This window comes from Narcine bancroftii, chromosome 1 (genome assembly GCF_036971445.1).
Source record: "Narcine bancroftii isolate sNarBan1 chromosome 1, sNarBan1.hap1, whole genome shotgun sequence".
Classification (NCBI taxonomy): Eukaryota; Metazoa; Chordata; class Chondrichthyes; order Torpediniformes; family Narcinidae; genus Narcine; species Narcine bancroftii.
The window spans coordinates 319,014,307-319,028,734 of record NC_091469.1 but is presented as its reverse complement, the minus strand read 5'-3'; the positions used below and the strand labels follow the sequence as shown (position 1 = coordinate 319,028,734).

Here is a 14,428-nt window from a genome sequence, read left to right as displayed (position 1 = left end):
TCGTGGAAAAACCAAAACTTGGCATTGGCGAGTATGTTCCATTTAATAGCATCACCTCCCACCATTTGAAATGTATCAGGGGGTTGTAGGTTAATTGGGTAGAATTAGTGGCATGGGCTCATGGGTCAAAATGACCTGTTACCATGCTGTATGTCTAAATTAAAATAAAATAACTTTTAAAATTTTAAACAACGCTTTCCATCACTTTGCTGATGACAGAGATAGGGCAATAATTCTTCAGAATGATTCTTTGAAGAGGATGTACCTAGGCAATGACAGATAGATGGTGGTGTGGTAACTCATGGAACAACTTGACTAGATCCAGATAATATTGATGTACAGGTCTTCAGTGCTAAAGCAGGGATGTTGCCTAGTTTCACAGCCTTTTTGGTATCCAGTGCCATCAGTGTTTCTTAATATAATTCAGAGCTTACTTTTGGTGATATGGAGTGGATTGATGACTTCGCTGAAGATGGTTGCAATGTCTCAGTCTTTCTTACTCATGCTTGGTTATAGCATCCTTGAGGATCAGGATGTTCAGTGAACTTTCTGCTTCTAGTGGCTGTTTAATTGTCCACCACTGTGTGTGGCAAGATAATCAGCGACTCTGCTGATGGCAAGAACCACCAGCTGTGACATCCTGTCACCACTGTCCACGAGTCGGTGAGAGTTCATCTTTTTCATTTCATTAAAACTGCTCGTCTAGATATCACCAAGCTCAAAGCTGAAACTTTCTCGAGGGCAATTAAAGGGCATGGGTCTATTCTAATCTTAAAAACCATTCCTAAAGATTGAAAGATATTCTCCCAAAATCTTCCTAATTTGGGACCCTCCCAAAATATCCGAATCAATTAAACTTCAAAAATTTTGCACTTTTCACAGAATGGATCAATATTTGCATAAAAAAGATAATTTAAGTTTAGACATGTGTATTCTACATAATGGTTTGCTCAAATGAAGAACCATTGATCAGACTAAGAGCAGAGTACCGAGCAGATTACCAATCCTCCTCTGAGAACGTTATATTGCGATCACTTTCCCAATCATTCTTAATCCCAGCCATTGAGGCTGATCTTAAATCCAATAAATCATTATAAGTGATATCAATCCACTGTGAATAAACTAAATAAAAAAATAGTTGAATCTGCAATTCAAGGAAAGTCATGCCGTTTAAACTGAACAAAATGCCTAACTTGCAAATATCTAAAAAAAAGTCTATTAAAGAGATTAAATTTACCTGTCAATTGTTCAAAAGAGGAAAGTCATCTCAAATAAATCTTCATAACTTTTAATTCCTAATCCAGTGGTTCTCAACTTTTTTCTTTCCACTCATATCCCACTTTAAGTAATCCTTATGCCATCGGTGCTCTATGATTACTAAGGGATTGGTTAAGGTGGGATGTGGGTGGGAAGGGAAGGTTGAGAATCACTGCTCTAGACCTAATTGTTACTGAAATATTTTGCTTGAGAAAAATTGTCATTGGCCCCATAACGAGGGACGATTAAAACAGTGGTTTTCAACCTTTTTCTTTCCACCCACATCCCACCTTAAGCAATCCCTTACTAATCACAGAGCACTGATGGTATAGGGAATACTTAAAGTGTATGTGAGTGGGAAGAAAAAGGTTGAGAACCACTGGCCTAATCTGTACCTTTCTTTAAAGCTGGCATCTACATCGGAGGGTGGGAAAAGATGGTTCTCTATAATAAGACTAGCCAGAGAAAAACTGTTTAACCAAAACATTTCCTAAATTGAGTCCAAATGCTCAACCTACCTCTCATTATCAGATGATGTGTGACAAATTACACATTTTTGGGAGGTAAATTGGGGCAAGTGTTTTAGTGTAGATCACATACAAACACTCCAAAACAGATCTTATTTGCAATGCTGGAGCTCTGCCCCATGTTAGACATATTGGCTCCAAGAGCCTTTGCAAAAGTTTTGGAGAGTTCCCAAGAACTTCACTAATGGATTATTATTTACAAAATGGCCACAGATGAAAGAACTCATTGGAGCCACAGGCTGTCTGGAGTGGAACTTGCTGTTCTAAGGGGATCATGTGGTTTTGCAAGCAGAGAGAGTCAAACAGGCTTTCTCTCAGAGAGAGAGAGAGAGAGAGAGAGAGAGAGAGAGAGAGAGAGAGAGAGAGAGAGAGAGAGAGAGAGACACACACAGATCAGTTCTGCTGTTTTACAGTCAATAGCAGCAGCTGGGACTGGAACAGGATAAGCTGGCAAGCTTGTGGAAAAACTCCATTTGGAAGACAGGTTGTGGGTGCTTAGTTCAGCCTGGTCAAAGCCCTTGTGGTTCATGCAAGAGGAGAGGACTGGCTGCCTAATGTTTCATTTGAAATAAGAGAAACAAAAAGGAACTGAAAGAAAGAGGTTATCATCTGAAGAACCCTGAAGGGGGTAAGTTTCATCAGCAAGGCACTGAAGTGGCTGATAGAAGTAAATTAGTTGTGGATGTCCTGGAATGTCAAATCTCTCTCCAAAAACTGACAAGAACCTTCCTAAGCAGTAACCATTTACCTTTTAAGCATCAAAGCCTGGTGAACTTCATAAATGTTAAATTCTGTGCACAGTATAAGAGTTGCCTGCAACCAGTGAATATGAAGGAATGAGAAGTGAGATTGAACTGTGAACCAAAGGGTATGTGATCAATTAAGAGGCTGGGGTACAGAGTTTGAACTTTCCACCTGGTCTCTGGAGTCATGCAAAGACCAGAGACTACATCAGAAAAGCAATAAGATAGACGAGACCGCAGGAGAACCAAGAGTGGTGACATTCAGTGCAGCTGGGCGTTCGCAGACAATGTAGATGGAATCGGACCACAGAATAGCAAATGATATTCACAGGGATCAGAACTGTACAAAAATAGAACATCAAGCCTATCCTGCCCTTCAATACAATCATAGAAGTTCTTCCCCATTGCCATTACCTCCAAAACCGGTCATCAGCTGACACAATCTGATCCAGCCTCTGCAACCCTCCTGGGTTGGCAATTCAGAAAATTCCCCACCCTCTGCAAGAGGAAAGCATGTAAATGCCAATGAAAGCTGCTGTGGAAGGGTCTCTGGGGAGGGCGCATAGTGGGAGAAGAAACCTCGAGAGGGGATACACTGGAAACAATGAAACAAGTAAAACGGAGACAAGTGTTACTCAATACGATGTTAGAGCATCAGGAAAATGACATGCTTGAAAGTAGGATTTAAATAGGAAGCATCAGATAAAGATTGAATTTGACATTCAGGGAGCAGTAAAACAAAAACTGTATTTGGAGGTTAGTCATTTTAAACTTTGATATAAAAATATTAGTACAGACCAGAGGTGTGATTGGCAGTTAGAGCAAAACCATTACAGTGCCAGTTAGAGCAAAGCCATTACAGTGCCAGTGACTGGCATCAAATCCCACACTGTCTGTAAGGAGTTTGTACATTCTCCCCATCTGTGTTGTTTTCCCCCGGGGGCTCCCACAATTCAAAAACGTACAGGGGTGTAGGATAATTCGGTGTAATTAGGTGGCACGGGCTCGTGGGCTGAAATAGCCTGAAACTGTGCTGTTCAGATGTATTGTCAGAGTACATACATGACAATCACATACAACCCAGAGATTCTTATTTCCTGTGGGTGCAGCAGAATTACCACTTATTGGTGGAAAAAAGTATACACAGCGTAAACAAATAGAGAACTGTAAACAGACAACAAATGTAAACAAACTGACTGCAATAAAATATATCAATGAAGTGCACATTAAATATTAATATAATTTTTTTTCCTTTTTTGAAGTTTTCAGTCTGAGTAGATGAGAACATATTCATTAATTGTGGTGTAATGCAATATGTTATATCATATGATGTCATACAGTGATTTTCCCCCCCTTCTTGATTACGTTCTCCTATTCTCCTCATGTATTGTTCACCTATAATAATGATTAATAAAAAGATTTTTCTTTTTTTTAAAAAAGAATCCTTAAAAGGATTCCCTGATTGAGTTTGTTGTATATTTAAATTTAAAGTCAAGGAGAGGTAGTAGTCAAGGGGTTAGGGCATTCAAAACAAATGTTGGGAATTCATGTTTCAAACATCAAATTTAGAAATTTAATTAAATAAATCATGTCAATTGTGGATTAATATAATAAAAAATTGCAAAGAGCTTCAATAAAAATGTAACAGTTGGACTACTGTCCTTCAAGGATATGGATGTGATTTGCTGGTGAGCCAGCCTTCATACCCTCCGGTGCAAGTCAAAGGAGAGAAATCTAGAGGACGGAGTGAACACGAACGTCTGCAGACGCTGCGAGTAGAGCAAAAGCACAGAAGTACTGGAGGAACTCAGCTTGTCTCGCAGTGTCCATAGGTAAAGATATAGTACCAACTTTTCAAGGAAGGATGACACTGCACAATACAGACTGACACCATCAAATGGGATTTTAAACCAAGATCCCATCTCCTCTCGTCCACATGGTCATGCAAGAACCTACGATGCGCAGTTTACGAACAGAATAATTCTTTTAACTAATAGCAGAAAAGATGATCAGATTGTTACTTCAGACATTTGTAGAATATTGTTGCACTTTTACACAGCGACCACACCAATATTGCTGGGTAATCAAGCATTTTTTAGCCATCCTGAGGGTCTGAAAAATATTTTGTCAAATAAAGTACCTTTACTATATTCAAAGCAGAGATCTCTTTGGAGATTTAAAAAAATAGTAGCAAATCATCATTAGTGTGGCTGCTCAGTTATGTATAGAAACTGATGTTCAACAGAATAAAGAAGGTCCTCGATTTTCAAACGCCGCCCATCAATGGAAGGGGCAATTCTCTCCAGTTTTGTCCTCCAACTTTTTTCCTTCCCCCCCCTCCCACCCCACACCCCTGCCACTGCCACAAGATTCAGCAATTTCACTCAGCTGAAATCGCATTGGATCTTGGGCACAGGCACTTCAAAGGGGAGGAAAGGCACCTAACGTTACTCATTTTATAGATGAAGATTATGTTGTGACTCTGCAGTTTTATTCAAATCTCATGATGGGTTTATAATTCAATAACGAGAGAAGTTGACCTCATTAACCTTCACTTAACCAAAGTTCCCGCTTATTTCTTCCATTGCATTCAAATGAGATGTTAAGAATGCAATGAGTAAGTGAAGTTAAAATGCCACATGCATATCCACTTGTTAATTTTGTCACTCCATCTTCAATGTATTGCAATGTTGTGGAATTTCTTTGCAATAAATTTCAATGCTTGCATTTGTTTGCAAACTCCACGTATAAATTAGTTTTCACAGGATCTTGATCTTTTTTTTTTAAACATAATGGGATTTTAAAAAAATAGGTCAACCAACTGTCTGTTTCAACCATACTTTACATGGTTGTCTTCATGTTCCCAGGAATTTTACAAAGGTCCCACAAGATTAAAAAGGAGCAAATGGCATCTCTTACTGTTTTTGCAATCAACAGAGTTATTTGGGAAAATAGCAATGCTATTTTGACACCAAGTTACCTCAGTCCCTCAAGCCTGTCCAAACACTCAAAACAATTATGGCCGACGAGCCCCTGGTCTCAATTCACTTTCGATGCCAAATCTCCTTGTGCCCTCAATTCACTGATCATTCAAAACAAAATCTGGTAACTTCTTTTTTCAATATTTTTATTAACATTGTATTTTGGATGTGAAATTCCAGAGTACACAAGGGATACATGTTAAAATTCAAAAAGATACATTCCGCAAATCGTATAATTTCATCCAAGGTACCCCACATTTTAAAATCAAACAGATTATATTGTATTGATATTTTATTATATATAAAAAAGGAAAATCTAAACCCACGATCAAGAAAGAAGCTCTTTGGCCAAAAAAGACAGAATTCTTATCAGAGTGATGAATTACCTCATTAATCAACATTTCATAACAAATCAAAGATTAGAAAAGTAATTCAGAATGAGCCTCCACAGTGTTTGAAAATTTACATTCAATTCAGAAATTGAGCATCTAATCTCTTCTACGTTTAAACGTGATATCCTGTAGTTATGGAGAATGATTAGACAGGGTAACATCCCTCCGTCTAAACAACACCGCCCGCTTCACCATAAAAGAAATAAAAGCTGATACATCTCTCTCAGATGCCGTTAACGTTATGACACTCTCTCCAACAATACCAAATACAGCAGTTAAGAGTTTTGGTATAAAATTAACTTTAAAAAGTGCAGAGAAAGTTTGAAGTACTTTGCTCCAATATTTCTCAAAATTCTGACATGTCTAGAACATATGAATTAATGAAGCCTCTCCATTGTTGACTAACCTTTTAAAATATCCCCACGGACCATTGTCCACGACACTTCAATGTGGAGAATACAAGTAATTCTCTAGAGAAAAAGTTACTCAACCTTAAAAGGATAGTCACTTCATCTTGACATGATGCCCTCCCTATTCGAGCTTCACCCATTATTGGAAGTAATGCCATCAACTTCGTCATGCAGACATTCTCTTCAAAACAAAACACGCATTACACCAGAATCATAAAATTATAATTCTCCAGATCTTAAATATTTTTTTCTTGAGTTTGTATACAATGTCTGTGCACAAGGACTGTGGTTAGATCACAGAAATAGGAGTAGGTCATTAAATCTCTTCAGCTTTTTCCACCACGTGCTAAAATCTTGCATGATCTGTTGCTGATCAACAGTCTTAAAGTTAAAATTAACAACTGACCAACTATCAAATGTCATCTGTGGAAGGGATTGCCAAACTTCCATCCCCTTTTGCATGTCAACTTGTTTCCCCAATTTCACTCTTGAAAGTTCTCGTGCTAATTTTTAGGTTCTGCTCCTCAAGCAGCAGAAATCGTTTCCTTGTCTACCAGCTCCTTTGATATTTAGAAACTGTCATGGAGTAAACAGGTCCAATCTAAACAACTAACCTTAAGAATTTAACTCGTATCCTCTGCTATTCTGAGGCTAAACTGATTACATTTTCAAAAATCAACATATCCTTCTTGAGATATGTTCAAAAATGTTCACCACACTCCAGATACATTCTCACCATCTGCCCCAGTGGTTTTTAACCTTTTCCTTTCCATTCACGTCCCACTTTAAGTAAACCCTATGCCATCGGTGCTGTGTGATTAATAAGGGATTGCTTAAGGTGGGATGTGAGTGGAAAGAAAAAGGTTAAGAACCAATGCTCTAGACCCAATTGTCACTGAAATATTTTGCTTGAGAAAAATGGTCATTGGCCCATTTCCTTTGAAGTTATATAATGTGCACATAACGAGTCCATGAGGGACGATTAAAACAGTGGTTTTCAAACTTCTTCCCACCCACATACCACCTTAGCAATCCCTTACTAATCACAGAGCAGCAATGGCAAAAGGAATACTTTAAGTGGTATGTGAGTGGAAATAAAAAGTTTGAAAACCACTGATCTATTCTTTTCAAGTCCAGTCTTGTTTACAACTCCAGTCTTTCATTAGAATTCCACAGCTGAGTTTAAAAATGGTAGCAATTTACATTCATCTCAAGCTTCCATTGTTCCAAGCTTTATATTATTTATGTACAAGGACATTATAGTAGATCCACATCTATTAAGCCATTTGCCAGTTTTGTTAATTTATAATTATGTTGAAATAATTCAGAATTTGACATTTAAAGACATACATTATACTTGCAGATTGTTTAATTCATCATTCGACAATTAACCAAGATTTCTTTTTCATCAGATCCAACTCAGTGAGTGGTACCCATGTTGCAGGTTATGGGCTTGGAAAGATAATCTCAGAGACTTTATCATATCATTTACAACATTTAGTCTGTGAGCTATACATGGTATGGAAACTATAATTTTCTCAGTCATTACAGAGTCACAGAACATCACAGTACAGCCCACAATGCTGTACTGACTAACAGAAACCTACTCGACAAACTAAACCTTCCCTACCTCACACCCATAACCCTCTCTTTTTCTTGCATTCATGTGCCTGCCTAAGAGTCTCTTATATGCCCCTATTATACTAGTCTCCATCACCATCACTGACAATGCATTCCAAACACCAACTACTCTCGGTGTATAAAAACACTTATCCCCCCCCCCCCCCCCAACATCTCCCCTAAACTTTATGCTCATCTCCTTGTACAGATAACCTTTGGTGTTCGCTACTTTCGCCCTGGGAAACAGGTGCTGCCTGCCTCCCATAATCCTGTAGACCTAGTCACTGCTCATCCCTCATCACTCCGAAGAGAAAAGTCCTAGTCCTGTTAACCTTGCCTCGCAAGACACTTTCTCCCGTCCAGGCATTGTTCTCATAAATCTCCTCTACCCCCTCCATAGCTTACACACCTTTCCTGTAATGAGGTGACCAGGAGGGAAACACAATATTCCAAGTGTGCTCAAACCAGAGTTTTATAGAGCTACAGCATTACCTCGCAATTCTTCAACTCAATCTCTCAACTAATGAAGCCCTACATTCCATAAGCCTTCTTAACTACCCTGTCAACCTTGACAAATCCATGAACTCCGACTCCAAGGTCCCCCTCTTCCTCCACACTGTGAAGAATTCTGCCATGCACTCTGCCTTCAGGTTTGACTCTCCAAAGAGCATTACTTCACACTTCTCTAGATCGAATTCCATCTACCAATTTTCCGCCCAACTCTGCATCCTGTCTATATCCTGTGGTAACCTGCAACAACCAGAATCAGGTTGACTGTCATGAACATGTGACATGAAATTTGTTGCTTTGCGGCAGCAGTATTCTGCAGAACCGTGAAAAAGTATGATTTTGTAAATACAATATTAAAACAAAAATAACTAATAACAATAAAAATAAAGTGAGGCCATTGTCAGGTCTGAGATCTGATGGCGGAGTGGAAGGAGCAGTTTTTGTAATGCTGAGTGCTTGTCTTCAGGCTCCTGTACCTCCATCCTGATGATAGTGGTGAAAAGAGATGAGGGGTTCTGAGGATAGATTTCTTTAGGCAACTCCTCCTAAAGATGTCCTTCATGAAATGAAGGCTTGATGAGTTTACAACTCTCTATAGCCTGTTCTTGATCTGTGAATTGGCGCCTCCATACCAGACAGTGATGCAACCTGTCAGAATGCTCTCCACGGGACACCTGTAGAAATTTGCAAGAGACTTTGGTGACACACCAAATCTCCTCAAACCCTTCTTCATGAATGCATCAACATGATGGTCCCAGGATAGATGTTGACATTCTGAAGTTTCTTACCCACTCCACTGCTATCCCCTGGTTTGTGTTCTCCTGGCGTCCCCTTCCTGAAGCCCACCATCAGTTCCTTAGTTTTACTGACAAGAGGTTGGACAACCAGCTGATCAATCTCCCTCCTGTGCACTTCCTCATTGCCATCTCTGATTTTTCCAACAACTGTGGTGTCATCGGCTAATTTGTGGATAGCACTTGAATTGTGCCTGGCCACACAGTCATGGTGCAGAGGGAGCAGAGCAGTGGGCTGACCACGCATCCTTGAGGTGCATTGATTGTCAGCGAGGAGGAGGTGTGGTAACTGATCCACAGGGATTGCGGTCTTTCGATGAGGAAATCAAGGATCCAGTTGCAGAGGGATAAACGGAAACCCAGGTTTTAAAGCTTGTTGACCAGTAACGAGGGAATAATGGTGTTGAAAACTGAGCTATAATCGATGCAAAGCAGCCTGATGTACATGTTGCTGCTGCCCAGGTGATCCAGGGCTGAGTGGAGAGCCAGTGAGATTGCAGTGGGTCCAGGTCTTTGCTTATTTACATTCTGGCCATAAGCAATCCTGCAAAGTATTTCATTACAGGAAATGAGAGAGCGACTGGCTAATAGTCATTGAGGCAGCTCACTCTGCTCTTCTTCTTAGCCTTCTACACTATCCAAAACATATCATCTGCAAAATTACTGACCCTTCCCTCTACTTCTTCATACAGGTCATGGATTTAAAAAGAAATAATCAAAGAGGTGCAAAAACACATCCCTACAAAGTCCGCTCCTCACTGACCTCCAGGCAGAATACATTCGTGATTATTACCCTCTACTTTCTACAGGCAAGCCAATTCGGAAACCACACAGCCCAGATTGCATGGATCCTATGGGACTTTGACAAATGCCCTACTAAAATGAACCTCTAATCCGGTGACATTGGGACCTGGCCATTGCCAAACCACAGAAAATGCCGGAAAATATAAAATGCACAGAAAATAGCTGTCAATAGTGCAGTAGGTCCTTGATCACTCATTTTCTCAGCTAAAAGGAGCAAATATATCACAAATCAAATCCAAATTAGCGCAACACGCTTACAGCAGCAGCGATCGGAATTTATATTCTGCGCTGTTTGTAAGGAGTTTGTACTAACAACAGCAGATTCAAAATGTGCTGGATTATGGGAGCCAGCCAGACCACAGAGCACCAGATAACAGAGGTTCAACCTGAACCACATCTACATCAATTTCTTTCGTAACCTCTTCAAAAAAAAACTGAATTGGGTCTGTGAGGCATGACTTGCACTTTGCTTATCCCAAGAAGATATTACTTCTTTAAATGCTCATAAATCCTGTCCCAAACAATTGTCTCAAATGGTTTGGTCACTACTGATGCAAGATCCAGCACTTCCTCCATCTTAAACCTCAACATGCTTCAGCAGGTCCTATATAATCACCAATGCTTCAGTTCATTAGAGAGTGACAAAGTATTCATTTAGGACTTCCCCTACCACCAGGCACATGTTGCTTTCTTTATCCTTAAGTGACCCTATCTTCACTCTCCTCGTTTTTCAAATATGCATAGAATGCCTTAGGCTTTTCCTTAATCCTACATGCCAAAGCCTTCTTGTGCTCCCTTCTAGCTATCTCAAGTTCCTTCTCACGACCATAAAATTTTTATGAGCCCTTCCTGTCTTTTGTTTCCTAACCCTTCTGTAGACTTCCTTCTCCCTCTTAACTGACTGTCCAACCTCTTGTCAACCAGTTTCTTTATCCAACTGCATTTCCCCAGTCTCACTGAGACAAACCTGTCCAGAACCCTGTGTAACTGGTCCACAATCATCATCCACATGACCACTGTGCTTTTCTTCCCCCTGCTCCCTGAGCCCATTTGTCCCCAATCTCAGCATATTCCCCAATTAATCCTTCCCCAATTAAATAATTTACCTTTCAGTCTACTCCTTTCCTTGTCCATAGCTATGCTAAAGGTCAGAGAGCTGTGGTCACTTTCACCAAAATCTATTACAAGTTACTTGACTACCCAAAGCTAAATTCCAATATCCACCATTTGTGCTTACTGTCCAACACCTCAATATTAGAATTTCAATGCAAGATTCCATATCCCACCATGATTTGCCTCTTCTTTACATCCCTGATTTTGTAGCTCCACTGTTGCCAGCATTCATTTCAACTACTTTGGCCACAAGTTCTGGAATACCATTCCATAGCTCTCTTTGATCCAACCTTCCTTTAACTGTACTGATATGACCCAGCAATATTTTTCTAGGCAGCTCAGTGGGTTTAGTAGTTAACGCAATGCTGTTACAGCACCAGCGATCAGGACTGGGGTTCAAATCCGGCACTGTCTGCAAGGAGTTTGTACGTTCTCCTGGTATCTGTGCATATTTTCCCCAGGGGCTCCGGTTTCCTTCCACTGTTTAAAACATACCAAAGTTGGGGGGGGGGGGTTTGAGGTTGTAGGTTAATTGGAGGTAATCATGAGCCAAAATGGTCTGGTACCATGCCGTAGGTCTAAATTTAAATTTAAAATGCCCCTGTGCAGTGCTTCAGGCAATTTTTATTTCAAATTTAAAAGTGAAAAACAAATGTTATTGTCGTACTGTCTTCAGAAAATTTGGCATGCATTTTTTTCCCCATTCCTCACGTTTGGAAACTTTAAAAAAAAACTGCTTTAAATAAATTCTGACATGAAATTCTAATGAATCGGTGAATTAATCAAGACTGCCAGCATTGGAGCAACTGGTCGAGGGACATGTACGAGTTTAGAGTTGTATAAATGCATGCATTTCAGAGAGTTGCACTGCTGCCACAGATCTGCCACAGATGACTTAAGAGGCAAGACCATGGTGGGATTTAAAATCCTGGATAATAGTTCTAAAATTGAGACATTGGTTAACTAGGAATCAGCATTGTTCTGTAAGCATGGATAATAGGGGTTGGGACTTCAAGAATGGATGACAAGGTTTAAGGGAGCAAGCAAATGCTTGGTCTCTACTCTGCAAATTAATCTATTCCTCAGTTTTATTGATCAAATACCTTTAAAAAAAGCAATACAAAACAGCGTTTCATAGCAAGACCAGACAAAAACCATGATGAGCTCCTGAATAAAATTCTCAGAGGTGCCGATATTACCATAATCTGCCAACTCTTTAGAAAAGTTTCTGATATCAGAATCAAATGTTAGCATTTAGAGGTGGTTTTGGAGGAATTGTTAGAGCAGCTTGCACACACACATTTTAAAAACACAGAATATTTGCAGGACTTTTGCAAAATGCTTTTTGCAAGAGGCAACAAAGTATGGACATACAGCTTGCCTGAGAACATGTGAACTTTGCAAGCAGAGACAGGATAGCTTTGCTCTCAGAGAGGGAGGGAGTGAGAGAGAAAAAGTCACTTTCAGGTGGCCAATTGCCCTGCTTGTAAAGCCGCATATTTTGGCAAAATGTGGCTGTGGGAAGGCCACATGAATGTGCAGGAGGCGCCTGTAAGGCGAGCTTAGTAACCCTCCTCGGAGAGGGATAATCCCCGCAGCACAGTGACCTCCCTAGCTGTCAGCTGGCCAGTGCCTGACAGCTCCTCTCCCAGTACCCACATTCTTGGGCAGCCGGTCCCCACACTGTGGGGACTGATTTCGGGAGTGAGGAAAAGGAGGCTGGAGCGGCTGGCAGGGGAGAAGGGGGCTGGATGAAACAATGATGGTAGCCAACTCAAGCGCCTCCTTCTCCCCTGCCAGCCGCTCCAGCCTCCTTCTCCCCCGCCGGTCGCTCCAGCCCCCGTACTCCCCCGCCAGTGCTCCCGCCCCGTACCCTCCCGCTGGCCACTCCAGTCTCCTCCCTCACCTGTCGCTCCAGCCTCCTTCTCTCCCGCCAGCCTGCTTCTCTCCCGCCGGCCGCTCCAGCCCCCATACTTACCCACTGGCCGCTCCAGCCTCCTTCTCCCCCGCTGGCCGCTCCAGCCTCCTTCTTTCCCGCCGGCCGCTCCAGCCTCCTTCTCCCCGGCCGGCCGCTCCAGCCTCCTTCTCCCCGCCAGCCACTCCAGCCCCCGTGCCCCCCACGCTGGCCACTCCAGTCTCCTCCCCCGCCAGCCGCTCCAACCCCATGAGTGGGGAGAGAGCGGGGCAGCAGGATCAGTGTAGGGATGTCCCACGTGAGACGTCTCCATGCTGACAACCTGCGCCGGCTACCCGGCAATGTGGGGACTGATTTTGTGAGTGGGGAGAGAGCAGGGCACTGGCTGTCCCAGCTGACAGCCAGCCATCCTGACTTGACAGCCCAAGGGACAGGAGCTGGAATGCGCTCAGATGCGCATCCCAGCACAGCGTCATTTCAGGTGGCCAGCGGTGCGCTTTCAACGCTGCCACCTGAACTACAATTTAAGGGGCCACTTCAGCTTCTTTAGGCACATTCTTAGCAGAGAATGCACCTGAAAAAGCCTATAGAAATCAGTTCCAGAGGGATAAGCTGGCAAACTTTTGGAAGACTGTCTAGTCAAAGGAGAAGATTGGCGGTCTGAAAGGTGACCTGAAAGAAAGAGGATCATCTGAAGAACCCTGAAGAGGGCAAGTTTTGTCAGAAAGACTGATTGAGAAGGAATCAGTTGTGGATGTCCTGGAAAAGGAATCTCTCTGAAAACCAGCAAGAACCCTCCTGAGTGGTAGCCATTTGCCTGTTAAGCAAATTAACTTTGTTAATGCTAACTTCTGTGCACAGAACAAGAATTGCCTGCAACCAGTGAGATTGGACTGTGATCCAAAGAACTTTTCGATTTTCTTAAACATACATTACACACGCCTGCACTTAGTATTAGAGGGGGGATTAAGTGGGTTACATGGGTTAAGTAATAAGTTAAAGTTTAATTCTGTTTTCTTGTTCAAATATAATAAAAAACTATTTTTGTTTAAATAACCCTGTGTTGTGGTGCATATCTATTGCTGCTAGTTTTTGGGGTCCTCTGGACTCCGTAACAGCATGTTCTGCATCCACAACCTTTGAAGTATTGTGTGTGTTTTTGTAAAAAAAGGTCACCTCCACCATCAACTAGAAATAAACACTCACTTAATCTCTCTTACCATATTAATTGTGACCAACATCCTAAAGTACAGTAAAGACGATTCTCTTTGTGTTTAATGTGCATTGAGGGATGGTGAGCACAAGCGAACCACAACTAAAAGCATGGAAAAGTAATCCCAACAGGAATATCCATGCCAGACC

General features: G+C 41.5%; 1 protein-coding gene across 4 annotated transcripts in view; it reads right to left on the bottom strand.

The window, feature by feature from the left end:
* LOC138751960 (uncharacterized) overlaps positions 1 to 14,428 on the bottom strand; it is an 81,858-nt gene that overhangs the window by 46,692 nt on the left and 20,738 nt on the right. The window contains exon 1 of one of the 4 annotated variants that reach the window (XM_069915023.1): positions 6,392 to 6,477. The exons of the other annotated variants lie outside the window; for them this stretch is intronic. The gene's annotated coding sequence lies outside the window, so the exon portion shown is untranslated. Of the gene's footprint in view, positions 1 to 6,391; positions 6,478 to 14,428 lie in introns of those variants that run through there. 4 annotated transcript variants of the gene reach the window in all.